At 41.9% G+C, this 26096-nt stretch overlaps 1 protein-coding gene across 2 annotated transcripts in view; it reads left to right on the top strand.

Annotated features, from left to right (window-relative positions):
* mtap (methylthioadenosine phosphorylase) overlaps positions 1 to 26096 on the top strand; it is a 172299-nt gene that overhangs the window by 140868 nt on the left and 5335 nt on the right. The window lies entirely within an intron of this gene.

Raw genomic sequence — 26096 nt, 5'->3', positions numbered from 1 at the left:
GGCCCATAGCCTTTGCTGTATCCAGTGCACTCAGCCGTTTCTTGATATCACGTGGAGTGAATCGAATTGGCCGAAGACTGGCTTCCGCGATGGTGGGGATATCGGGAGGAGGCTGAGATGGATCATCCACTCGGCACTTCTGGCTGAAGATGGTTGCAAACGCTTCAGCCTTGTTTTTTGCACTCACGTGCTGGACTCCGCTGTCATTGAGGATGGGGATGTTTGCAGAGCCTCCTCCTCCCGTTAGTTGTTTAATTGTCCACCACCATTCACGACTGGATGTGGCAGGACTGCAGAGCTTTGATCTGATCCGTTGGTTGTGGAATCGCTTAGCTCTGTCAATAGCATGATGCTTCCGCTGTTTAGCATGCATGTCGCCCTGAGTTGTCGCTTCACCAGGTTGGCACCTCATTTTTAGGTACGCCTGGTGCTGTTCATGACTCTGGATTTTAGTCCAGGCCTCTGGATTACTAGTCCAGTAACATAACCACTATGCTACCGTACCCGATAGCAGGGTTACTAACCAAGAACTGCCAGGAGGGTTATTTTCACTGATGGGTACTGCAGCAGGGGTATTTATACTAACTGCGAACAGTCAGCAGGGATATTTACACTAACTGGGAACGTCAGCAGGGATATTTTCACAAACTGGGGACTGTTATCAGGGATATTTACACTAACTGGGGACTGTCAGCAGGAATATTTACACTGACTGGGGACTGTCAGCAGGGATATTTACACTGACTGGGGACTGTCAGCAGGGATATTTACACTAACTGGGAACTGTCAGCAGGGATATTTACACTAATGGAGAACTGTGAGCAGCAATATTTACACTAACTGGGGACTGCCAACAGGGATATTTACACTAACTGGGGACTGTCAGCAGGGATATTTTCACTAATGGGACTGTCAGCGGGGATATTTACACTAACTGGGGACTGTCAGCAGGGATATTTACACTAACTGGGGACTGTCAGCAGGGATCTTTACACTAACTGGGGACTGTGGGCAGGGATATTTACACTAACTGGGGACTGTGGGCAGGGATATTTACACTAACTGGGGACTGTCAGCGGGGATATTTCCACTAACTGGGGACTGTAGGCAGGGATATTTACACTAACTGGGGACTGTGGGCAGGGATATTTACACTAACTGGGACTGTGGGCAGGGATATTTACACTAACTGGGGACTGTGGGCAGGGATATTTACACTAACTGGGGACTGTCAGCGGGGATATTTCCACTAACTGGGGACTGTAGGCAGGGATATTTACACTAACTGGGGACTGTGGGCAGGGATATTTACACTAACTGGGGACTGTAGGCAGGGATATTTACACTAACTGGGACTGTGGGCAGGGATATTTCCACTAACTGGGGACTGTGGGCAGGGATATTTACACTAACTGGGAATTGTCAGCAGGGATAATTACACTTGGGTTTATCAGCAGATATATTTACTTTAATCAGGTAGTGCCAGCAGGTATATTTACACTTACCAGGTATGGCCAATGCATATATTTACACTTATCAGGTACTGCTAGTGGGTATATTTACACTACCTCGGGATTGGCACTGGGGAAAATTTACACTTACCACTAACTCCCAGCAGTAATGTTTTACAATAACAGCTTGGATAATTATACTAACTGGGTGCTGCCAGCATAAATAGTTATACTAACTGGAAACTGCCAGTGGGATTTTTGCTTAACACTAACTCGTTACTGATTAAAGGAATGTCTTATATTAACTGGTTACTACTAGACAAGGCATTTTATTTTCCAGTGATTCCAGATTGTCACTAATATGTGGCATTAAGTTGCCATTTATGCTCGTCAGACTATAGCTATTCGTAGTGATCAATTTATTCCAGTATAGTTTTTGTCACAGTGGTTACTATACTGAATGTTCTGTATCCCTTAGAAATACCTTTCACTATCCTGCTATACTATTATCACACTTTTTACAAAATAGACAGGGACAGTGATGAAGAAATTCTGGGCATTATACTGTCATTCTTCAGTGGTGAGATGCCACTTGACCTCTATTGTTGAATACAGTATAAACCGATATCAGACTCTGAACAAGTTTTTAAAAAGCACCATTTTTTATTCACAGTTTCTGCAAAAATAATTGTTTATGATTTATTTGTTCTGTAACATCTTATAATGTCAGTTCCCATGGTTGTAGGATTTTCTTGTAGTTAGGACAGTAAGTCAGTTATGTGCAATATACTTAAAAGGCCAGGAGGGTGAGTGCTGAGTGAGAGTAAATGGAGGCGGAGCCAGTGTGGACCAGTGGGTACTGGCTATGCAGAGAACACATCTAGCCTGGGAGGCAAGTGGAAACTGTGAAGAGAAAGATTTCGGAATAATGTCCTGCTGTTGTCAGTATCCTGTGGGTCTATTCCAATACAACATGGTGACGAGTCATTCGGCAGTCATGGGAAACTAAAAAGAGAAAGCTTGCCAACGACCAAGACAGGATGGAACAAAGGAAGCTCATTGGACAGTAAGGGTAGATAATGCAGATAAATAGCTTCTCTCCATAGTAGCCCACCGGATAAATTTAATTTCCTTAAGCCAGATGAATGGTCAACATGTAGATCTACAAATATAACAGAGACGTGAGCCTGTCCAAATTCAAGTGTTTCTATGTTGGGTTATTTTCATATACCAGGCTATATTCTCTTTAATTTTGGCGGTAAAAGTAGCTGTGACTATGAAGCCACTTTTACTCGCATCTATTTCTAACTAAAATGTGCAAACAGAGGACAATATTAACTAAAAATTGTTTCCACTCTGTTACATTAGTGAGGTTTTTTGAGAGCCATCTGCAAAGTATTTCAGTAAAGGGAACATTGTGTCCCTGTACTTTTTATTTGTTCTTGTGATGTAGGTGACACTGGCATTGCTACATTTATTGCCCATCCCTAGTTGCCCTGAGAAGATGATGGTGAGCCTTCTCTTTGACATCTAATCCATTTGGCAATGGTGCTCAAACAATTAGGTGGACAGTTCCAGGATTTTGCCCTAGTGATGATGATGGACCACCGATATATGTTCACGTCAGGATGGTGTGTGACTTGGAGGAGAACTGGGAGGTGATGATGTTCCCATGACACTTCTGCTTTCGTCCTTCTAATGGTAGAAGTCACAGGGGAGAGAGGTGCTGTCAAAGTAAACTTGGTGAGTTGCTGCAGTGCATCCTGTGGATCGTACATACTGCAACAACAGTGTATGAAGAGAGCGGATGTTGAATCCAGTGGTTGGGGTACTAACCAAATGAACTGCTGTCTCCTGGATAGTGCCAAACCTTTTGGGGTATAAATTTATCATGGGCGGTAGCACAAAACAGGCAATAGTGCATCGCAGCCTGGTTTGCACTCTGCCCAATTTTCTTCCATTGACTTCAATGGGAAGCATTCTCCAACATCAGAACTAATAACCCAATATAATAAGCAAGGGCACAATGATTACACTGAGGGGATTAATTGCCTCACTACAATGTTAGCCCATTGGTTAGCGTGTTCCTTTTACATTTCCATTTTGCTGTTTTAACACCTGTTAACATTTATTTTAATTAGTTTAATAATTGAGTTGAAAAGTAGGAACTGGAATCTGAAGGTAACACGTTAACCAGAGTTCTAAAAATAATCCACACATTCACTTGTGTGACATCATGCATACTGATATGAAATTCATTTAAGCCCAATTTTTTATTGTTCGTTTTTCTCAGGAAAAACCCCACCTACTCCTTTAATACACAGCTGTTTCCACTACAGTCAACACCTGACTAATGAAAAGTTTTGTAATGTTAAAAGGAATAAAGCTATTCCGAGTGCTTTGATGGGGGTAAATATTTTAAATGAACTCTTCAGGATTACTGTTCTTTTGAAGATTGAGTACCCATTCTTTGTGTGCAATATTCTGTTCATGTTATGAATCTCTTCCAAATCTGAGCTTTTCTTCTTTTCTACCATCTTTCTTGAACTTTCAATGTCATTTCCAGTGAGAAAGTGAATTAGTAGAAGCATTCCAGCTGTCTATATAGTATCACTACTGAAGCAGTTTCATTTGCCTAATGAAAGCTATATCAGGTTTGGACATATTAAGGATGATTGTACGATCTTGCACTCCCAGTGGGGAGCCACACTTGATGGAAGCACAGGTTGGAGAATCGGGACTACAAGACAACAGTCCAAAATTCTTGCAACTCTTCGTAATGATCATTGGAAGGGAAAATCGGGCGGGATGTATAATGGGCGGCCAATTAGATAGTGCCCATTTTACACCATCACCCAAAGTTAAAATTACCCCCTGTGATAGTAATTTACATAAGATGATTGCTCATGGAATTGTGCACTGCTTGTAAAGACTATACAAATAGAAACCTGAAGAGGCTCCCTAGATTATAAAAGAGTCTTTCCTTTGATATAGTATAAAAGTAGTCCCTTTTGAAGATAGCCCTTAAACAATATCGGAGCAGACACACATCACAGCAAGCCATGCATTAGCAATTCAGGAAATGAGTCTCTTCTCGATGGTTTTTACATCGACCCAGTCAAACTGGTTCCTTTGAGATAGCTAACACGAGGAGGAATTCACATAAGTGGCAATGAGAAGGAACCTGATGGGCACAAACAATGGCCTGTATCTTATGTAGCCTGATATGAATTGAAACAAAAATAAAGCCTAGCTTAGAACAGATGTTCGCATTGAAAAAGATGGCAAAGTCTGAATCTCTGCAACCAGCTACCTGTATTGATCAACTACAACCTAACTTCGCCATTGAACAATGGGATCCTTACACAGCCATTCCAGAGATACAGTTGGCTGAAACCATTTTTAAAATTGATTATCCTAACTATGCAAAATTGCATAAAGTAGAGAAAATTGCACTTCTGTTGCAGTTTATAGAAGATCACAAGATAGATACTGATGAGAAAGACTAATCGGCACTCATCCATCCAAAAAGAACCCATAGTCCTCCCCATAAGCCCCTGTGGTCCACCTAGAGTTCAAGATGAAATTAGCAAACATTTAGAAAAGCATGGGCTAATCAGGAACCATCAGCATGGATTTATAAAGGGTGGATCATGATTGACAAATTTAATTACACTTTTTGAAGAAATCAGTGTACAGATAAAAGAAACGCAGCAAATGATGTATATATGGATTTTCAGAAGGCATTTCGTAAAGTGCCACGTGAAAGTGGTTATGAAAAGTAAGGCATCTGGTCCTAAAGTGAGCGTAGCCTCATAGAGAAAGGAATGACAAGGGCACAGAAAGCAAAGTGGATGCTTTTGGGATGGGTGGAGTGTAGGTACTAGGGTGCCCCAGAGATCTGAGCTGCAAACTCTTTTGTTTTCCATTTATATCAATGATTTGGACAAGAAGTACAAGGAAAATTTCATTGAAGTTTGCTGAAAATACCAAGTTAGGAAGCATGGCAAACTGGATGGAAAATTGTGGTGAGCCCTGTGATTTCCTGATATGTGCTACCGGTGGGCAAGGCTGTGCGCTGGGAGCATGCATTGAGGAAACCCGTGCTTATAACATAATTTGAAAGGGAATTGGATAAGTATTTGAAAGGAAAGAATATAAAAGGATATAGAGAATGGGCAGGAAAATAGGTATCATGTTTTGGGGTTTTTGTGCTATATATTTTCTCAGGTTCAGTGTCACTGGCCTCCTGTAGATTCTGTATCCCTTATGGTCCACGGCATGCTTTAACCTGCCCAATATTTTTTTTATTCGTTCATGGGATGCGGGCGTCACTGGCGAGGCCAGCATTTATTGCCCATCCCTAATTGCCCTTGAGAAGGTGGTGGTGAGCCGCCTTCTTGAACCGTTGCAGTCCGTGTGGTGAAGGTTCTCCCACAGTGCTGTTAGGAAGGGAGCTCCAGGATATGTAGGTAAGCAAGACTGAAGCCCAGGGATCATAATAGAGAAACCTTATTCTGTACACCGGCTACTAGAATGCATCATGTGCCTCCACATGATTCTCCTCTCTTCGAAAAGTAGATTGAATATACACTCTGACCAGAACAAGACTTGGATTCTGAACCAACTAATGGTTTTATTTAAATATGGCAAGTAAATTAACAGTACATGGCATTCAATAGTGAATCGCACACTTTAATACCCTCCTCAATACATTAAATGATAAAGACACCACTCACTTTCTCTCTATACAGAGATTTTAAAACAAAAGCTCACTTCTTACACTGTTGAACTTGCTGTAGCTTCAAACTGGGCTGACTTTCCTGCTGGACCTGCACCAACGTAACCACAGAGGCCTCTGTTTTTGGCTGAAAGGCTGAAACCGACCCTCTGGGTTTCCCACAGAAATACAATCCCAAGTCCTTTGAAATTATACTGAAACAAAAGCCAATCTTTGGCAATAGCAAGGAAATTGAATGCGATGGCTCTGGCCATTTAAACAATTCATACCTTAGATATCCCATTGTGATTTCCTTCGGAACTCACACCTTGTGAAGCCCACTGCAGACAACCTGTCTGATCTCTGAGCTGAAGGTTTTACTTTGAGAAACACTCTGTTTGACCTTGGCTGTTGGTCCCTTACATGCTGTTTCGGGCAGTACAAAACACAAATTTAAAAATCAACACTGACAAAATTAATTTTTATCACAATGCGGTAAGAGTAGACAGTCCAGTTGAAGTGGCAGCACAGGCATAATGGAGCAAATGGCCTTCTGCTGTGCTTTAAATTCTGTGATTCTAGGATCCAACTGTTCTCAAATCATTCAAACTTTATTACCTCCACTCTGCTACCCAGAATTCCTTTCCATGTGAAATACAACAGTTAATTGTAGCCCGTTCTGACGAAAGGTCTTCGACCTGAAGCGTTAACTCAGATTCTTTCTCCACAGATGCTGCCTGACCTGCTGAGCTTCTCCAGCATTTTCTGTTTTTATTAGTTAATTGTAGTGATGTGTGTACTTCTGTTATGTTGAATGCTAAGATTGTATGCAAACTCTTCTTCAGATGTGTATATATGAAGGAGGTGTATATATGAAGAGATTGGCTCCACTACCCGGACGAAAAAATACAACGTTGCAAAATATATCAAGTTGCGGAGCTAGAAATACTTGTATTTAAAATTTACTGGAAAACTATTTTTCCGCCGGCGCGGACACGATAGGCCGAAGGGCCTCTATCCGTGCTGTATAACTCTATGACTCTATGACTCTAAAAAAATATATAAAGATAAGCAGGACTGTTTATCCCAGAATTTTGATATGAATTCAGCAAAGTGAGAAATAAAGAGCAAAACAGAAAGTACTATTCCATTTTGGGAAAGGGGGAAATGAAGAAGCAAGATTAGAAGAAACTATTTCAGAGCCATAGAAGCTTAGAACAAAGAAGGAGGCCATTCAGCCTGTCGTGTCTGTGCCAGCACTTTGCGAAAGCAATCCAAAACTAATTCCACTCCCCTGCCTTTTTCCCACAACCCTGTACTTTCTTCTGCTTCAAATGATTATTCATTTTTCCCTTAAAAACTGCAATGGTCTCAACCTCAAATATGCCCTGTAGCAAAATATTCCATGCTCTAACAATTCTCTCCATAAAGGAATTTCTCCCAACCTCTTTTGTCACTGTCCTAGTGACAATTTTAAATTGATAAACCTTTATCACTGATTCTCCAACTGGAAAAAATAGTTGTTCCTTATTCATTCTACCAAAACTTCCCTGCTGCAGTCTACTTTAACTGTACTTAACCATTGCCCTAATTTATAAAACAAAAATTCTGTTGGCCTTTTTTATGGCTTTACCGACCTGCACTCGTTCTTTCAAGGAATTAATTATTTAGTATTCCTAGATTCCTCTGATCATCCACATCCTTCAGCGTCTTTCCATTGAGTGTATATTCCAATTCCTTGTTTTTCCTCCAAAAACGCATTACCTCATCCTTCTCCACTTTAAAGTGCATCTGCCACTTGTCTGCCCATTCCATTAACATGTCCATCTCTTCCTGAAGTCCTTTACGGTCCACCTCACTCGTACTTTTGTGTCATCAGCAAATTTCGATATTGTGCTCCCTATGCCCAAGTCCAAATCATCAAGGTGAAAAGTGGACCCAGCATTGACCCTCAGGCACATGACTTCCAACCCTTTATCAATCTGAGAAACACCCATTAGCCCTAACCCTTTGTTCCCTTTCTGGCAACCAACTTTCCACACTGTTACATTTCCTTTCATACCAAGTGCCTAAATATTTCTGACAAGCCTCTGACAGACTTATCGAGTGCCTTTTGAAAATTCATATGCACTACTTCTGCTGCATTTCCTTTATCTATACAAGCAGTTATTTCTTCAAAAAAACGAATTACATTTGTCAAACACAAAATGCATCAAAATACTTATTTTAAAAAGCAAAGCGATGTGTTGAATATAAATTGGGTGCTGTTCTTGACCTTGAATCTGTAGTTATGAGTGTGACAACGAAAAGACAAAGAAGAAAAACAGTCTGTCAGAATTCTGTGGGGGTTTTACCCTTTTGTGAAAAATACACTTTGACCATCTGGACAATTTGCAGTTTTGTTTCACAACTTTTCACGTCACGTCACGTCACTTCACTTCATTGCAGTGGTTATTTTGAGTACCGATGAAGGTTGAAGATCTGCCCTAGTTTGTGTGTGTCATCACTGTTCCTTCAAGATGCCAAGGTAAACATTCTCCCGTTAGGGAAACCTTAACCATTACACTATTTTTACCCCATGAAATTGTCACTCTTTCTACCTAATAGGTTGTTTAAAATTTTGTTCTACCTGCCTGAGAGAGAGTAGGGGAGAGGGTGTGATTTATTGCTAATTGGGGTGATGTGAAAAAGAGCTAGAACCAAGAGGGGAAATCGAGAAAATACAAGAATATATAATTTTTCCTAAAATCTACCTGATCCTAAGAGTAAGTTAGAGTCATGTACTCACTTCCAAACATTGCTTTCTTTATCCAAAAGTAATAAACGCTAGTGGATCTCCCGTTGCTTTGCTTGTAGACTGATAAGGAAGTGAGGTTGTGTATCTTGACAGGGCACAGGAGTGGTGTTTTGTTTTAAATTGGGTGCAATACCCGGGATCTCTCAGGCTAGAGTGGGGAGGGAATTGAAGGTTTGTGCAGGTATTCTCTGCTATTTTATGCCTAGGCACATGATGATCATTCACCTCAGAATTTACAATGTTTAAAGCAATGCTGTTATCAAAAGCTTCCCTCGGAGTCTGAGCCAGGGTGGCAACCAAATGGCGGCTGTATCTTGGGGAATTTTATGGGCAGAAATGTTTTGAGGGAGAAAGATTTTGTGCCGTGTGATTGATTGAATAATGAAAGTGGAAATAGAGGATTGAGAAAAACACATGAGGGTAGCATGTCTGCATGGTTCTACCGTTCTCCCATCGTAACTTGGGCGGAAGCCCCATTTACATTTACGCTGTTTTTTCGCGATTTCCACCAGTCTTCCATGAAGTTACAGAGGGAGATCGGGAGAAGAACTCCCACCAAAATTACTGGCGAGGGACTTCTTCACTGAGGAAAGAAAAGTTGACGGGCTTTCATGACATACACCATAGTTGCAGCACTCACTAAAAATACAAACATTTTTCATAAATTATGTGTATGTATAATCAATTCTGTCATTATACACACTCGTAATTTCCGGGCACTTCCCAGTTCTGTGATGGGAAGAGATTGTGTTTTACGGGACTATGATGGTCAAAAAGTTCCAGTTAAACCAGGTCAGCTGACAAGAAGGGGGCGCTTTAATTGGGAAAAACCTGCACTCTGCTTCCTTGTGGTGTAATGCTCCTATAAAATATATATTATATATATATAAAAAAACCCTTACGCCTGGCACACGTCCGTCGCAACCCAGATATCATACTTTCTTACAGATGCAAAACAACTTTAAAAAAACAAAGGAAGGCAGGCATTTCATCCTGGGATCTTCTTATATGGATACTGAAATTCACAAGCAATTTAAAGGGAGATTTTCTGCCTCATGCTGCAGCACACTTCGGAAGCATATATTGGGAAATTGCGCATCCCTGGCCCATGATTTTCCTTCCATTTGGACTTCTCATTTACTTCAGGAATTTACAAGCAACTGCAATTACCAGGTTCCCACAGGGAGCAACTGAGCAGTGGCCTTAAAGGAATAGGCAAGGATAGAAACTCGACATCACATATGTGCTGCAGGCCCTCTATTCATGAGCATGGGAGATCTGCTAATATATAATAAATTAATCGGGCTGCCCCAATTAATTAGTGGGTAAGTCCACCCCCATGTGGCGCTTTGTTAAGAAATATACGTGATCCTAGGTTTTTTAGCCAGTCTGTACCGTGTTGGCTGGTCTTAGCCTGGGAAGTGTTAGGGCACTAAATTAACCACAGCATCTCCTAGTTACGGAGGAAAAATCCAGCTAATGATCCCTCCTGACCAGGGAAGTGTGGACGATGGGTGTTCAGGCTTGGTTGTGATGTTCGATGTTCCCCTCCTTCCACAGTCAAATAGCCTGCTAGCATTTTCTGTCTATGCTCACAAATGATGGGTGGCCAGCACTCATCAAGTCACACCCCAGTATACATTAGCACCTCCTGCAGTGGAGAGAACTGGGGAGAAAGAAAAATGAAAACCCACCAAAAATAAAACATTAACAATGCTTTGGTCGATCCAAAATGAATGAGCATTAGATCGGGTCATTAATTCGGCAACTGTTGCTTAGCTGGTGAGTAACAGATACCTGAGACCAGGTACCAGGGTGTTGCTTAACAAGGGTTCAGATGACATTATAAACTTGAATAGGTTGTAGCCATCAGCTGAACCCTCAGATGAGATGACAGGACTGTAAATTGCCACAATATATTTGTTTTTTAAATAATCCCTCTTTATTTTAACCTGTGCTCTCCTGGAGGCACTATTTCATAGAGTAGTACTGTTCCATAGGTACAGGCAGCCCTCTGACACCTCACCCCAAGTGGCTGTTTTTCATGTGTGAGGTTAGACATGGAGTATGAGCCAGCTATTTACTTGTAGGGGGCATCACAGCTGATTCTTTCGCTGACATCCATGCACTCATTTTCCAGTAGGAATTGTTGGTTATAGATCAGGAGCAAGAACCCTGCTGATTTTGTTTCCCAACCCCTCCTTAACCTAGGAATGCTGAGGCTGTCTGTAGTGCTTTCCAACCACCACCAGGCTGGGAACAGGTAATTTGACACTGATAAGGGATCGTACTGAGGACCTTTTTGGTATGTGTGGCTCAGTGCCAACACCACCTGTGCCAACCAGAAAGACTTGCACATATAGCACATTTCATGACATCAGGACATTCCAAAGCGCTTTTACAGCTAATGAAGTACTTTTGAAGTGTAGTCACTGTTGTAATGTAGGAAACGCAGCAGCCAATTTGCGCACAGCAAGGCCCCACAAACAGCAATGTGATAATGACCAGATAATCTGCTTTTAGTGATATTGGTTGAGGGATAAATATTGGCCAGGACAGTAGGAGAACTCCCCTGCTCTTCTTCGAATAGTGCCATGGGATCTTTTACGTCCACCTGAGAGGGCAGACGGAGCCTCGGGTTAACGTCTAATCCAAAAGATGGCACCTCTGACAGTGCAGCACTCCCTCAAGACTGCACTGGAGCGTCAGCCTAGATTTTGTGCTGAAATCTGTGGAGGGGTCTTGAACCCACAACCTTGTGACTCAGAGGTGAGAATTCTACCACAGGTGAAATACAAATAACAAAATAAAAAGAGTGAGGCTATATCTCACAAGGCTTTGTCCCATGAAAAATCTGCCAGATACTTGCAGTGGTGGTTCCACTGTGTTACATAGCTAGTGAATTAAAATGTGTTTATTTCACGAGGTTTACTTTTAGCTGCGATTGTTGTGTTAACTGTGAGTGAAACCTGAATGCTACACACTGAAGCTTTGTCTGTAAGTGGAAGGATAGCTCCTGTGACTGACCCCGGTGATCAGTCCCTGGGCGCCGTGTTTTTTTTCTTTCTCTCTGTTCATAAAGATACCACATCCTTCCCACTTCCTGTACCTGAGTGTTTGCTAAGCCAGCTGCTGGTAGACTGCTTGCCAGAAAAGGCTTAGTCATCCCCGGAATCATAGTGGCAGTGTTCCGCTTTCCGGATATCAGCTGAACTCTTAAACCATCCAATAGTGCAGATAGCTTGAATCCAAAGTGACTGAGTGAACTTGCTTGTCAAAGAAGGCAGGTTTTAGGTTAAATTGGGGAAAGGGTGCCTGGCGAGAAATGAGGACACGTTCTGAAGCTGTTAAGCTACTTGTCTTGGAGTTTTATAATGTAATTCAACATCATGTGATATGATATAAACACCATTCTTCTTAAAGGCTGCTGGAAGCTGTGAACTTGCTGCTAGAAGAGGCAGTACTTGCTGAATCACAGAAGTGGCTTGGCAGATCTGTCCTCCTCCAAACATTTTCTACAGCTCAGAGCAGCCATTTATCGGTTAACATAACAGTGGAAAAGAAAACCAGTGCAGTGGCTCTCCTTTTTAAGATTTAATTTTCTTTTAACATTGCATTTGAAATGGTCTGTCATATTTTACATTGTGTGTGTACATATGTAAGGAATCTGACTTATTCTTAAGTTTATGTGGAGAATATAGTGAATTAAATACTGGATATGGGGCGGTTAGCAGTTAGTTACAAGGCAGCAATTCAGTTGTGCACCTCTTGTGACGTCCAAACTCTGAGATTGAATTACTGCCTAAACTCACAGCGAGCTGTTTGTTCTTTTACGATATAATCTGTAGTTTATTTATTTACATATCAGTAGGAACGGTAATGAATATTCTCTTGTGGATAAACTGAGCATGGCACAGAGAACATGATATAGGTGACAGCGTAGAAGATAGTGATGTATCACATGACTGCTACTATAGATTGTTAAATACAATAGAGTCCTGCCTATATATGAACTGGAAAATATAGTAACCGCCCCCCAACCCCAAGTCAATCGAGTGCAAAATACAATTAATTCTCCCCTCCCCTCCATAACTCTGAAGTTCGCTGAACCCCTCACTAAGAGTATACAGGCTCCGATGAGGCTGTCATACCAACAATGCTTGATGCTGAGGTCACACTGGTATTAGCATCAATTTCTCATACCAAATTTATTGTGCATCTGTACTGAATGTGAAATGGATGACCTTGTTCCCTGTGAGCTTTGTATAGCAGGTATTCTGACATTGGATTAGAACTATTTTGGTTCCAGTGAAGTAATGGAGCCAGCACAGTACCTAGAAACTAATGGATAATATATCATCCTTGTGTTCTAATTTTGTTCCTTCCTATCTCTGTAACCTCCTCCGGCCCTACAACCCTCCAAGAACTCTGTGTTCCTCCAACTCTAGCCTCTAATGCATCCCGCACTCCCTTTGCCCCACCCTGGCGGCTGTTCCTTCAGACGTCTAGGTCCTGAGCTCTGGAATTTCCTCATTAAACCTCTCCACCTCTCTTTCCTCATTTAAGATCCTCCTTAAAACCTACCTCTTTTGGTCACCCCTCCTAAAACGTCTTCATTGGCTCCGTGCTCATTTCCATCGTTATGCTCCTGTGAAGTATCTTGGGACATTTTCCTGTGATAAAGGTGCTGTATAATTGCAAGTTATTGTTGTTGCATAAGGCTCTATATGTACTGATCCACCTCTTTATAGTTAACTGCAAGTGCAATTTAAAAAAAATTGGGAAGGGCTGGACTTTGAGGGGAGAAAAATACCAACAAAAAGGGCAAAGGTTTATTCAGTATTTTACAAGGTTTTTTTCAGCTTAGTTCAGTCTAAATCCCTTTCTGAAAATGGGGAAGTTTAAAGCCACAGTTCTGGTTGGTACTCACTTGGGCAAGATTTGATTTATTATCAAGTCCTGTTTGGCTCCTTACCCAGTCTGTAATGGTACAGCTGTCCTGTTATCTGCAAGTCTGTTGTATACAGATTGGTGCTTTCTGTTTTGACCTATTGCATGTAACAGGAATCCAAGGACACTGTAAATTTTGTTGATCACTGGCAAAAAGTTATTTTTAAGCTATTTACAATTTTTTCCCCCAACTTTCTCTCTTCTCTGCTATCCTCCCCTGAAGGTGCTGATTCTTGAGGACTAAAAGCCCCTGTACCTCATCCAAATGGCCAGTCTTTATGTGTGAGCCTAGACAGCAAGCACCAACAAGCTTCTTCATCATCACAGTCAATCCCGATCCTCTTCCCTCCCAACACCCACACACACAATTACCAGCAGGAATCACTGGTAGCAACCAGGGTCTAAATTTTCAGCCCTTCGAATTGGCAGAAACGGGGCAGTAATGCCCCAAAAATGGTGGGCAATGACCTACCGCCCATTGCCACCGTCACTGTGGCCGCAGCAATGTTTACCAGGGCCTACCACTGGGCAACTGGAGTGGCCCCCAGAATCAGGTGGTAGGCCCATTTAAATTGGAAATCACGGTCCTATGACTTCAGTAGTACCCGGATAGCCATTTTTGGATTGAGGTGGGCAGGGCACGTGCTGTGCACTCTCCGACCAGCATCAGGTGGCAGTCCCGCCGAAGAAGACCCGAAAAGTGAGTTCGTCTTCATTTTTGCAGGGGCTGGGAGGAGCCGGAGTGACCAGCCAAGGTCACTGCCACTCCGACTTCCACGCCTCAGAGGAACCTACCTTCCGGAGGCCGACCGGGCTGCCTGATACTGCGGCGACCTGCAGCCAGTAGGATGCCCCGGGGATGCTTGAATTTCGCCGCAGCCTTCCGGCCCGGTGCAAATGGCCGGATATGGCTATGGGGGAAAACCCACCCCAGGAGTCAGAACCCTAGCTGATTTTTTTTCCCCCCTGTTTCTTCCTCCCAAGCCCTGTGGGACTCCTACCACCGTCCCAGCTGAGATCAGCTAGTTCTGCACTGACTGGGCATCGTCTGCATAGAAAAATGTGGAAACCACCATTTTAACTAGCCAGAAACTGTTTGCATATCATGTTTACTTTGTGATTTTTACTTTTCTCTAAATTTTCTCACAGTTTAAATGCTGCTCACCGGAAAGTCGGTGCTGTTCTGCATACATTGCACTGCCAGGGTCAGACACCACTGCTAGAGTTGCTAGCAGCTGGCAGAGCTGTTTGAAGTCCAGCCAAAATGACAAGTTGTTCTTTTCAGTGCTGAGCGCAGTTACTGTGGTTGCTTTGTCCATGTGCTTGGAAGGCTCAGCTTCCATTTGCGCTTTAGCTCTTTTATTAAAACATTTTTGAGTTGCTTCTGTTGACCAGCATGTGAGGCTTTTGAATTGCTATGAAATAAGTGGCTCAATAGCATACAACTGGCAAATGCTGCACAATTTGAAACGGGAAGCAATCTTGCATAGGAGCTGAACTCCAAATATTTTTTGCTCCATTATCAAAATAGTTACAATGAAAACTTGTCAGGAATAGGAGAAGCCATGATCTAAAGCAACCAAATGTGACCTACACTAAATGTAATCTTATCAGATTTGTCCCTTATCGTTATTGTCCCAGTAAGCCGGGATAAAATAAGGAATTCCATTTGCCTATGAACCAGTATGATCTCCTGGGTTTTGACAGTCTCTTGGGTATTGTTGGTATAGGTAAATTAATAGCTACATGAAAGGGAGTTACAGTAATCCAATGGAGGGATTCAGAGGTTAGCATTAACCTCAAAATTGCAATTGGCTTGTAAACTTGAAGGTGAGTTGTGGCTTGTATATTTTTTACACTAAAAATATACCACATTATTATTATAATACCACATACTATTTTGTTAATGGTTGTTTTCTTACCAATATGTAGCTTGTTGAGCACAGTTGGAATGTTCCCCATTTTAAATAAACTAACAGGGAGTCACAAACAGAAAGGCAACTGCACAAGTGCCCTCTCAAACTGAGGAGGCACCACAAATATAATTACAAATAAAATCTAATTAAACCAAAATAAACTTGTAGTTTAAATCATAATGTTATTATTTGCATCAATAAGACATTAGCATTATAATTGATTGTGACATTTGATCTCCAGGATAATTGAATTGTTGGTAACACAAGGTTTGTTCTTGGGATGGGAGTCAACGGTTCACCAATTTACATCTATTATTTCACCAATCTGCAAAATCCAAATCGTGATAACTGTTAAGGGATAGTTCAAGCAGTGTGTCACAGTGTTTGCTAATGGAGTGCTGGCCATTAGGAGTCATTTTGATTTGTGAGACGAATGCACATATTGTTATACACCTGCCAGTAGCTGCATCCCAAATTTGCTCTGTTGTCCTCCATCGGAGGGAGTGCTGTCAATAAGGACACCGGCAGTGAGTGCTACTACAGAACATATATTACTACTCAGAAGGAGATTTCCTCATGAGCAGTATTTGTAGCAAAATTATTTATAAAGATATGCAAACAGAAGAAACGTTCCTGGCCAATGTCTCCCTCAATCACCCGTTCCCCACCCCCAACTCATCACGTGACTGAAGCAAGTTAACGAGCAACAATCTCAACCAAAACAACAAAAGTGCGCGTATGTATTATGAGAGGAGATAGTGATGTTTTGAATAAATATTACTTGCATTTATACAGCACATTTTCATGCGGAAACGTACCAAAGCACCTCACACAATGCATCACTTTTAAAGTGCAGCGACTCGAGCTAACATTCTGAAAAGATGTTGCAGAGGTAAAGGGAGAGTAATTGGTGGGGGTGACACTGATACGTGAGCTGCCGTCTTCATTCTATGTCGTATTTTTTGAGCTGAGTTTAAGTACGTGGTCTGGTCCGGAATATATCTGGGAGTGTCACATTTTGTAAGATGGTGTTCCCGAGTGTGGTTTAATCATGTGGAATACTGCATCGTTATTTGGAGAGGTTCAGCAGGAACTATAGCGAATATGCAATAGAGCATAACTGGTAGGATCCACCCATTAGCCTCAGGAAATCTTATTATCTGTGAGGTAAATAGGAGCCCATTGCTGTATCTGTGCTCTCACTTGTCTGTCAAACCAAGTAAGCACGTTTTCCTGAGCCTGCTCCCATGTGCATTGGATCACCTGGGTGCAGCAAATATCAGAAAGTCAGGCGTGTCAGAGCACATTCCTATAAAAGAACCCACCCGATTTTCAGACATTCACTGCCCTCGGGTGATCCAGTACGCCTGGATGCAGACCTAGAACAATCTCCTCTGATTTTGAAATGTCCAACTAACCCATGCAACCCCAAAGACTTTGTATCAACAGTTTTAAGTGTTGGGTTTGTGTAGAACAGCCGCGTCATTCCACTAATTGACTGGCCTACCTGAGGGTGGGTGTTGGTGTTCTCAACTGTGAATCAAGGCTCTGCACTTCAAATACCAGTGTTTTTACTGTGGAACACCCATTACATGGCCCAGCAGACAGTAGGGAAACTCCACCCACATTGAACTTGAGACACAATGAAAGGAGCGGGCCGGGGCAGGGCCTGACAGTAGAAAAACCAAGCAGCTGTGTAGAGGTTTTTTCTTTTAAGTTAAGTATTCTGGACAGAGATATTGGTCTCCTTTAATCCAAAGGAGAAAGGAAATGCTTGACATCTGTATCCGTGTAAGCTATTTTTCCTAGGAAATTCTGTTGAAAATGGAATAGTTTCTAGAGTGGTAATTTCAATTGTGCTAGTTTGGTGGTATTGTTAAATGAATGGATTTAAAGACCCAATCTGTACATACTCATATCTGAAGTTTTGGCAGCAATCTACATATGATAGTCCAGGACAGGAATTGTTCCAATTCAGTACAGTGGCACCAAGCGATAAAATTAATGATACGTTGCTAAACCTTCTTTAGGGCAAGTGCTGTTTATGGCACTGGGTGGCATTTCCATTTTTTTTTGTGTTTACATTTCTCTCCTTTTCTCTCCCTGCTCCCCTGAAGGTGCTGCCTTTTATTTGGTTACAGTTCCATGGGTGCCTGCAGCCCTCCAGTACCTCATGAAGTGCCTACCTTTCATTTATGACCCCAGATAGTGAGTGTTTGCAGGCTAATTAACCACGAGGGCCATCACAGATGAGCCGAATGCTTTACATCGATACACGTGCACTTTCCAGTATGGGTCACTGAGTAGTGATCAGGAGCAGCTGATTTTTTTTAATCCCCCTTTTCTTGCTGAGTTAAATTGTAGCAGCCTACTGTCACTCTGACTGAGAACAGCTATCTCAGTGCAGACAAGGGTTCAAACCTGGAACACTCCTGAATATTTATGGCTCAGGACCAGTTGTTGAAAATTTACACTTTTACCTCCCTGTTGAATTTTGATCCGGTTTTGTGAGTGTGACTCTATACTAACCTCTGCTGTCTGCCCACTCTTGTTAACACTATTAATCCATCCTCTACAGGCCCTGTAAGAGGACGGTTGGGAATACAGAAACCCATTTTTCTGCATGTGTAGTGTAATGATGTCATTATGGATCTCCATTCCATTTGGATCATTTTAATCGGTAGCTTTTTTCACAGCACTGTAGATAGACTGCAATCATGATCCATTTGCATCTACCTTACTCTGGAACTAACTTATCAGTGTTTTTATGTTACTATTCATGCATCTCACTGTTCAGCTAAAAACTTTCACCCAGAACAATAAATGTTGCAATAGTAGTTCTGACCATCCTATATTCTGTATCCCAACACAAATGAACAGTGAGGAATTTAATCTGATGCACCAATGAGCACTTGCAAGACCCATGAGAAAGTGGGTCTGTGCTCCTGTTGGAGCAAGAACGATCAGATTAATTGTATTTTCAAATGCAGCTGACAGCAGTTGACTATACTTTTTTTTTAATGGAAAACAGCCTCTAGTTACTGTGAAGCACAGCTCTCCCAGAGGCAATCTAGAGGAATATGGCTTTTTTTTAAACTATGATCATGCCTGCAGGTAAATCATAGTAAAATAGCTCGGTAAATCTAGATTGCCAGATAATCAAGCAGTCCGTGCCCGCATGCAGCAAGACCTGGACAACATCCAGGCTTGGGTTGATAAGTGGCAAGTAACATTCGTGCCAGACAAGTGCCAGGCAATGACCATCTCCAACAAGAGAGAGTCTAACCACCTCCCCTTGACATTCAACGGCATTAACATCGCCGAATCCCCCACCATCAACATCCTGGGGGTCACCTTTGACCAGAAACTTAACTGGACCAGCCATATAAATACTGTGGCTACAAGAGCAGGTCAGAAGCTGGGTATTCTGCAGCAAGTGACTCACCTCCTGACTCCCCAAAGCCTTTCCATCTACAAGGCACAAGTCAGGAGTGTGATGGAATACTCTCCACTTGCCTGGATGAGTGCAGCTCCAACAACACTCAAGAAGCTCGACACCATCCAGGACAAAGCAGCCCACTTGATTGGCACCCCATCCACCACCCTAAACATTCACTCTCTTCACCACTGGCGCACAGTGGCTGCAGTGTGTACCATCCACAAGATGCACTGCAGCAACTCGCCAAGGCTTATTCGACAGCACCTCCCAAAGCCGTGACCTCTACCACCTAGAAGGACAAGAGCAGCAGGCACATGGGAACAACACCACCTGCACGTTCCCCTCCAAGTCACACACCATCCCGACTTGGAAATATATCGCCGTTCCTTCATTGTCGCTGGGTCAAAATCCTGGAACTCCCTTCCTAACAGCACTGTGGGAGAACCTTCACCACACGGACTGCAGCGGTTCAAGGCGGTGGCTCACCACCACCTTCTCGAGGGCAATTAGGTATGGGCAATAAATGCTGGCCTCGCCAGCAACGCCCATATCCCATGAATGAATTAAAAAAAAGCTAACCTGTGCTTCGCATAAACTGAGGTAAGTTTTCTGAGAAACCTGAGCTTCCTTTTTCAGATTTATGTTGTCATTTTTCCCCCTTGGGTAAGGAGCTATACCGGGGCTTAGTGGGAGGGAAGGGATGAATCAGTGGTATTACTGACCCGTCAGCATGTTTTAACACCTTTGCCCTTTTTTGTGGTTCCGGCTGGCCAAGAGTGAGGCCAGGTAGGAGCCATCCTTGTCAGTGCCACGGAGACATACATTTCCCTGCACCAGTGTAGCCATGACGATCATAGTCTGGAACCTTCTTCTTGGCGGAGCGGGACTTCAGCCATCTTTGGTCCACACATCATTTAAACATTTAAAAATAGAATAGAGTTTTTAAAATGCATCTGCTTTGCTTCGTGCATGGCGTAGTCCATCATTCCAGTTTTCTCCTTAGTAGTAGCACAGGAAAATTACTGGGTAAATATTTGGATATGTAAATGTATGCAAACCATAAGCATGGGCAAAGTATTTCTGCAAAGCGGTGCTGCTGCCTGAGGGACAAGGTGTTGCAGGAAGTTGATGCACCAGCCATTCACTTTGGGACCTGGTTTTGAATCTAGCCCTGACTAATGGGATGAAAATCTCCGATTTCTGTTGTCTTTGAGCCTTCTTTTTGAATTTCAATCCACCTGTTACCAACTAGATCCACAGCACAAAGACAATTCAGCACAAATTTGAGAAGTAATTTAAAGAGGCTATATAGGTAATTGGTGCAGAAACTAGACTCTAACCCAGGTACTGTGGGGGATGTTCTTCCAAAGTGGGAATTAAGTTACACTGTTAGGGCAGAATAGAAGGACTTTTACTTTGCATTTAACCTGTGCTATATCTGATCTGGGAGTACTCGATTCCAATGCTGGATACCCGAAATGGAAAATAATATTGGATTGCTCATCACTGATATTCTCAATAAGCCCAAATTCATTGGCGACATCCCTCACTTCTTTATGAAATTTTATCCCCTTCCCCCCCCCCCCCCCCCCCAAAGTTAAAAGGTGCTTTCTTTGATTGAGAAAATCACCCCGGATGTTAAAGACAATGTCTGAATCTAATGCTTCAGCTTCCTTGGTCACATGCTTCTTACTTATTTTGTACACTCATCAGACGCTTTTCCTCTGAATTGTTGAGAAGATAGCTCTAATTTTATACTCCCAATGCAAGACCAGACAATTTGAGTGTACACACAAAGTATGCAATTGCATTTTAAATTTCTAATTTAAAAAAATGTAAGCATATTACTGTGGTTCTAAAGGCTATTTGTGGAAGTATGGCTTTTTGTCATTTAGCCTTGGTTCCCAGCACCATCAACCACCACTGCCATCCTTCCCACCACCTCCACCTCCACCCCCGCCATCCTTCCCACCACCCTGCCCTTCAGCTGCTCAGTAAGGTCATGCCCATTTTTAAAAAATATATAAAAAGTCATGCTGTCGGATAAAGTAATTGAGGTAGAGAATTGGAGACTGGACAGCTTATATTTAATTATTTCTGAAACTTATGTCAGTATTGCCTGAGGCAGTGTCAGTGCTTTGCTGTCTTTGAGTAGCCTGGCTTTCAAGCTTTTCAACCTGGATTTTTCATATGCCTTTCATACCAAAGTTGTTAAATACTTTATATTTTTGTTTTGTTTTGTTTTTTGATTGTTTCCTTATTTTTAACCTGCATGTGACATTTCCCTCTCCTGAAGCCTTTCATTGACGAACTGTTTTAACTGCAGCTGAGATACAGCCAGGTGGACCAGCTGAAAAGCTGATCTTTGGCTCTCCTTGAGAGCACTAATATTCCACCATTCAGAACGCCTGTGAAAATCAACATTGGTGACTACCAACAGTGACTGCTATTGCTGGGATCGCCACCATCGCAGGTTCAAAAGAGAATGAGATTAACTATTACTGCTCATGGATTTGAGCAAGTAAGCCCTACCTTTGCTTAATCTCAGATGGAGAAACTATCTTCCCTGCACACAGTTGAATACAATTCATGTAGGCAGCAATGATGCAAGTAATCAAATTTGTTTATCAATTATTTATCCCTCCCACTCTACTTTATTTCTTTTGTCTAAGTTTTCTCCACACAGTGCTGCCATACAACATGTTGGCAAACATTTGCTAATGGCACGCTTGAGCCAACGACTAGGGAGGGTTGTAAAGGCAGCATGGGTTGATTGGCTCTTCCCCATGAGGTGTACCAGCTCGAGCAGCACTGCATGAACCCAACCATCTGTCAAGATTTTTAGGTTTTGCACTGGATATTTTCCCTGATTTGGCTTCACCGGTCACTCTTATAAGTGGACCTCAAATCCCCTATAATTGGAGTGCACATTTTAACACAACATCTACTTGCATTTATGTAGCACCTTTAATATTCTAAAACGCCCCAAGGCATTTCACAGGAGCGTTATCAAACAAAATTTGATGCTGAGCCACATAAGGCAATATTAGGATAGGTGATCAAAGAGGTACGTTTTAAGGAGCATCTTAAAGGAGGAGAGAGAGGTAGAATGGCGGAGATGTTTAGGGAGGGAATTTCAGAGCTTAGGGCCTAGGGCAGCTGAATGCACAGCCGCCAGTGGTGGTGCAATGATGCACAAGATCTCGGAATGGTTGTAGGGCTGGAGGAGGTTACAGTGATAGGGAGGGGCGCAACATGGGGTTCAGAAAAGAGAACCCGTGCACCATATACCAGCTACTGAGATATTATGTGTGCTGCCCACGCGTTCTCTTTTTTTACAGCAGGTGGGCTGAAAAGCACTCTATCGAGATAGGCACAGTTTCAAAGCAGCCAATGGTTTATTTTGTATAAAATACATGAATGGATAGTACATAACTTTCATGGTGAGAACTATGCTCCTCAGTTATGAAAAATTAATAAAAATGCCATCTTGCTATCTCTCCAGGCATATAGGCCCACTTTCTTGCTAAGCTGTTCCAAAGCTAGCTGATCTAGACTTTCTGTTGCTCCTTGCTATGGCACAGCTTGCCCAATTTGTCTAAGAAAAACCAAAAGCCAGTTCCTTAATTCTGTGATTCAGCTTTCCAAGCCATCAATCAAAGCCACCACCATGATTGAAATGCCTCCTCTTTGAAGTGGGAGTACGAGGGTCACAAATGTCTGACCCAGCCAAGCCCCTGGCTGTGCGAATGGAATTAAAAGGCACCTGCTCTCTTGGGTGTACCAAGTGAGCCACTACTCACAGAGGAGTAAAATGCTCAAGATTGTGTGTAATGATCCTACACCTGTTTACTGATTACCATATTAATTTGAAGTGGTAATCAGCCTGGTTTCGGTCCTGCTGGCTTATTGTTGAGATAAAATGCTGAATTTAACATTACAGAAATATTACAAGTTAAGAATTTCAGTGCAGGCAAAAATCCAAAACTATTACGAATGCCCCTCCTGTGCCAGCCACTAGAAGAGATGTAAGAGCAACATGGATTGATTGGCATTTGCTGTGTTTGTATGGGCGCGTGGATTAAAGCTTTCTCACGTGCCTCTCAGAAAAATGTTAGTCCAAGGAGTTATTTTCTCTACCATTCTTCTCTCAATTCTGTATCCAAGATCTTACTAAACCATGGAATAAATCTCCTCTTTAAGGATGGATTTCATTGGTTCATCTCAATCGTGCAGGTTTTTTTTACATAAGTAGCTTTCACTCACAGGGAAGAGTTCCACTTGCATTAGAACTGTGCTATTACATTGTCCATAATTAATACACTGTACCCCTGCATAGTGGAATCATCCATTTAATGGGAGTGTTTGTTCAGGAGCCAGTATCCAATCCGTGTGTCTTACATTGCTTGCTTATTGGACAAAGGAACTATTTTTGCTTGCCATGTGGAGCAGCCCATTCGCATGCTTCTACTACTTGTGTATTCTTTATTTTTATTTCAGACAATCTTTTATTCTATTTTCCATTCTGATTATCTTTTAAAATTTATTTCATTCTTGCTACATAGTTCTCTTGGCAAAATTTGAAATGGAAATATTGACCATGTCAATCCTTTCTGTAGCTGGATGCTTTTTTTATCTCCCCAGAAATTAATAATAGCAATTTGATTTGAAAAAGTCAAAAGATAAACACATTCCAGACAAACTTCCCTTAAAACTTACTTTGATATTAAAAAAAGGATGTATTAAATAAACATCTAGCCTTTTGCCATTCCAAAGACATTTTGTACTCTGTTTTGTTCTTTCAATAAGTCAAGTATTACTCTTAAAGTATTGTACAAGATAATAGCTTGGAGCAAGAAAGGAAGTCAAATTCTAGTCGCTAACCTCCAGCTTGATTAAGTAAGCAAGTATGTACTGCTCACTCTTTTCCCTGTACTCTTGCATCACTGTGACCGGTACAAATATTCCACATGGTTTGAAAATCCTGTCACTACTAGAAGTAGTACTAGTAGCATGCAGCATCCCAGCATTTGTGGAAAGACAGTAACAAGATTCATGATCCCATAGAGATTTTTTTTCTACATTCACCTAAGTTTTCCTCTTTTTTTCTGCCTCTCTTAGGAAATTGCTTGGTTGCATTGGGGGGGCATGGAGCTGATAGCGTGCAGAAATTACATCATACTGGGATGGGATAAGCACAATGGACCAGCTGTTCTTTTCCTGTACTTTTCCATATGTCCGTATGTAATTGGCACCAAACACTGGGTGTTCTAACACTTGTGCAAAAAACCAAGGCAACTCATGGCATTTGTGTAAGCTATTGATCATTAACTGCTACAGCTCTCAATCAAGGGTGAGAGTTCCTTACATTAAGGAAGGGTAGAAATTTGTTTTGTTTGCAACTGCTTGGGGTACCTATGGCTAATTTGGCAGTCTGTCAAAAGATTTTATGGTCAAAGTCTGTGCTATACATCGTATTTGCAATAATTTGAATAAAATATGCTAGCTAAATTGGGTATGTACTTTTTAACAAAAACTTTGGCTCATTTATATTGAAACTGGTCACTGTGAATTTTGAGCGCTGTGTACACATGGATACAAGGTAATAATATAATTCAGTGTGATATATTTTATTTCATAAGTGAGAAAGGCACACGTGCATTAGTCAAGCCTTTTTTAAAAATAAAAGCGTCAAATTATTCATGCCAATTGGAGGTTTTTTTAAACTGAAATGTTTGTCTTAATATCGACATCCATATAATCAAATAAAGATTGGATTAGCCTTTTTTTTAAGTGTAACAAACATGTTTGCTCCATTTACTATCCTTTGCTAAGGTGAAGGAGTATAGGGAGAAAGTGATGACTGAAAGTTTTGCCACCAGTGATCAAGTAGAGAGAAAAGGGGCACTCTGTAGGCCAGAGTCAGGCGAGCAGAGGATGTGAGCTGGGACATAAGCCCGAAAAAGATTGCAGAGGTAGGGTGGAATGAGACCATGAAGCGATTTGAAGACGAAGATGAGGATTTTGAAATCAAAGTGCCAGAGGACAGGGAACCAGTGGAGGTTGGCAAGGACGGGGTTCAGGCGAGTGGGACTTAATGTGGCACATGTGCAGTGGCAGAGTTTAGAATGAGTTGGAGTTTTTTGTAGGATGGAGTTTGGGAGGCTTGCAAGGAAGGCCTTAAATCAAAAGTATGGGTAATGATTACAGAAGCAGAATTATGTAATCCAAATCATTCCTTTAAATGTTAGAAAAAAACTTGCATTTATATAGCACCATATCACAATCTCAGGATGTCCCAACACTTCAGAACCAATTAATTACCTTTTTCTAACTTCGGTCATTATTGTTCAGTAGACAAACGTAGCAAATAATTTTCAGACAGCGTGGTCCCACAAATGGCAAATCAAGATGAATGACCATTCAATCTGTTTCGGTGGGGTTGATTGAGGGAACAGTATCGACCTGGACACTGGGAGAACTCCCTGCTCCTCTTCAAATAATGCCATGGGATTTACTTGATTCTACCTGTATCACCAGAACAGGCAGATGCAGCCTCACTTTAACATCTCATTTGAAAGACAAAACACGCCTGATGATGCAGCACTCTCTCAGTGCTGCACTGAAGTATCTGACTATATTATGTGCTCAAATCCTCACTGCGGCTTGAGCTCACACCCTTGTGACTCAGGTGAAAGTGCTATTAACTAGATCAAGCTAATCCCATATATTATAGCAGGCGTGCAGCTCAGCTGGAAAGTATATTTTTGGTGCCAGATATCACAGATTGCACTATCAGCAAAGCCAAGTACTATGGGGTGGA

The sequence above is a fragment of the Heptranchias perlo genome, chromosome 4 (genome assembly GCF_035084215.1).
Source record: "Heptranchias perlo isolate sHepPer1 chromosome 4, sHepPer1.hap1, whole genome shotgun sequence".
Lineage (NCBI taxonomy): Eukaryota > Metazoa > Chordata > Chondrichthyes > Hexanchiformes > Hexanchidae > Heptranchias > Heptranchias perlo.
This window is presented reverse-complemented; position numbering and strand designations above follow the sequence as displayed.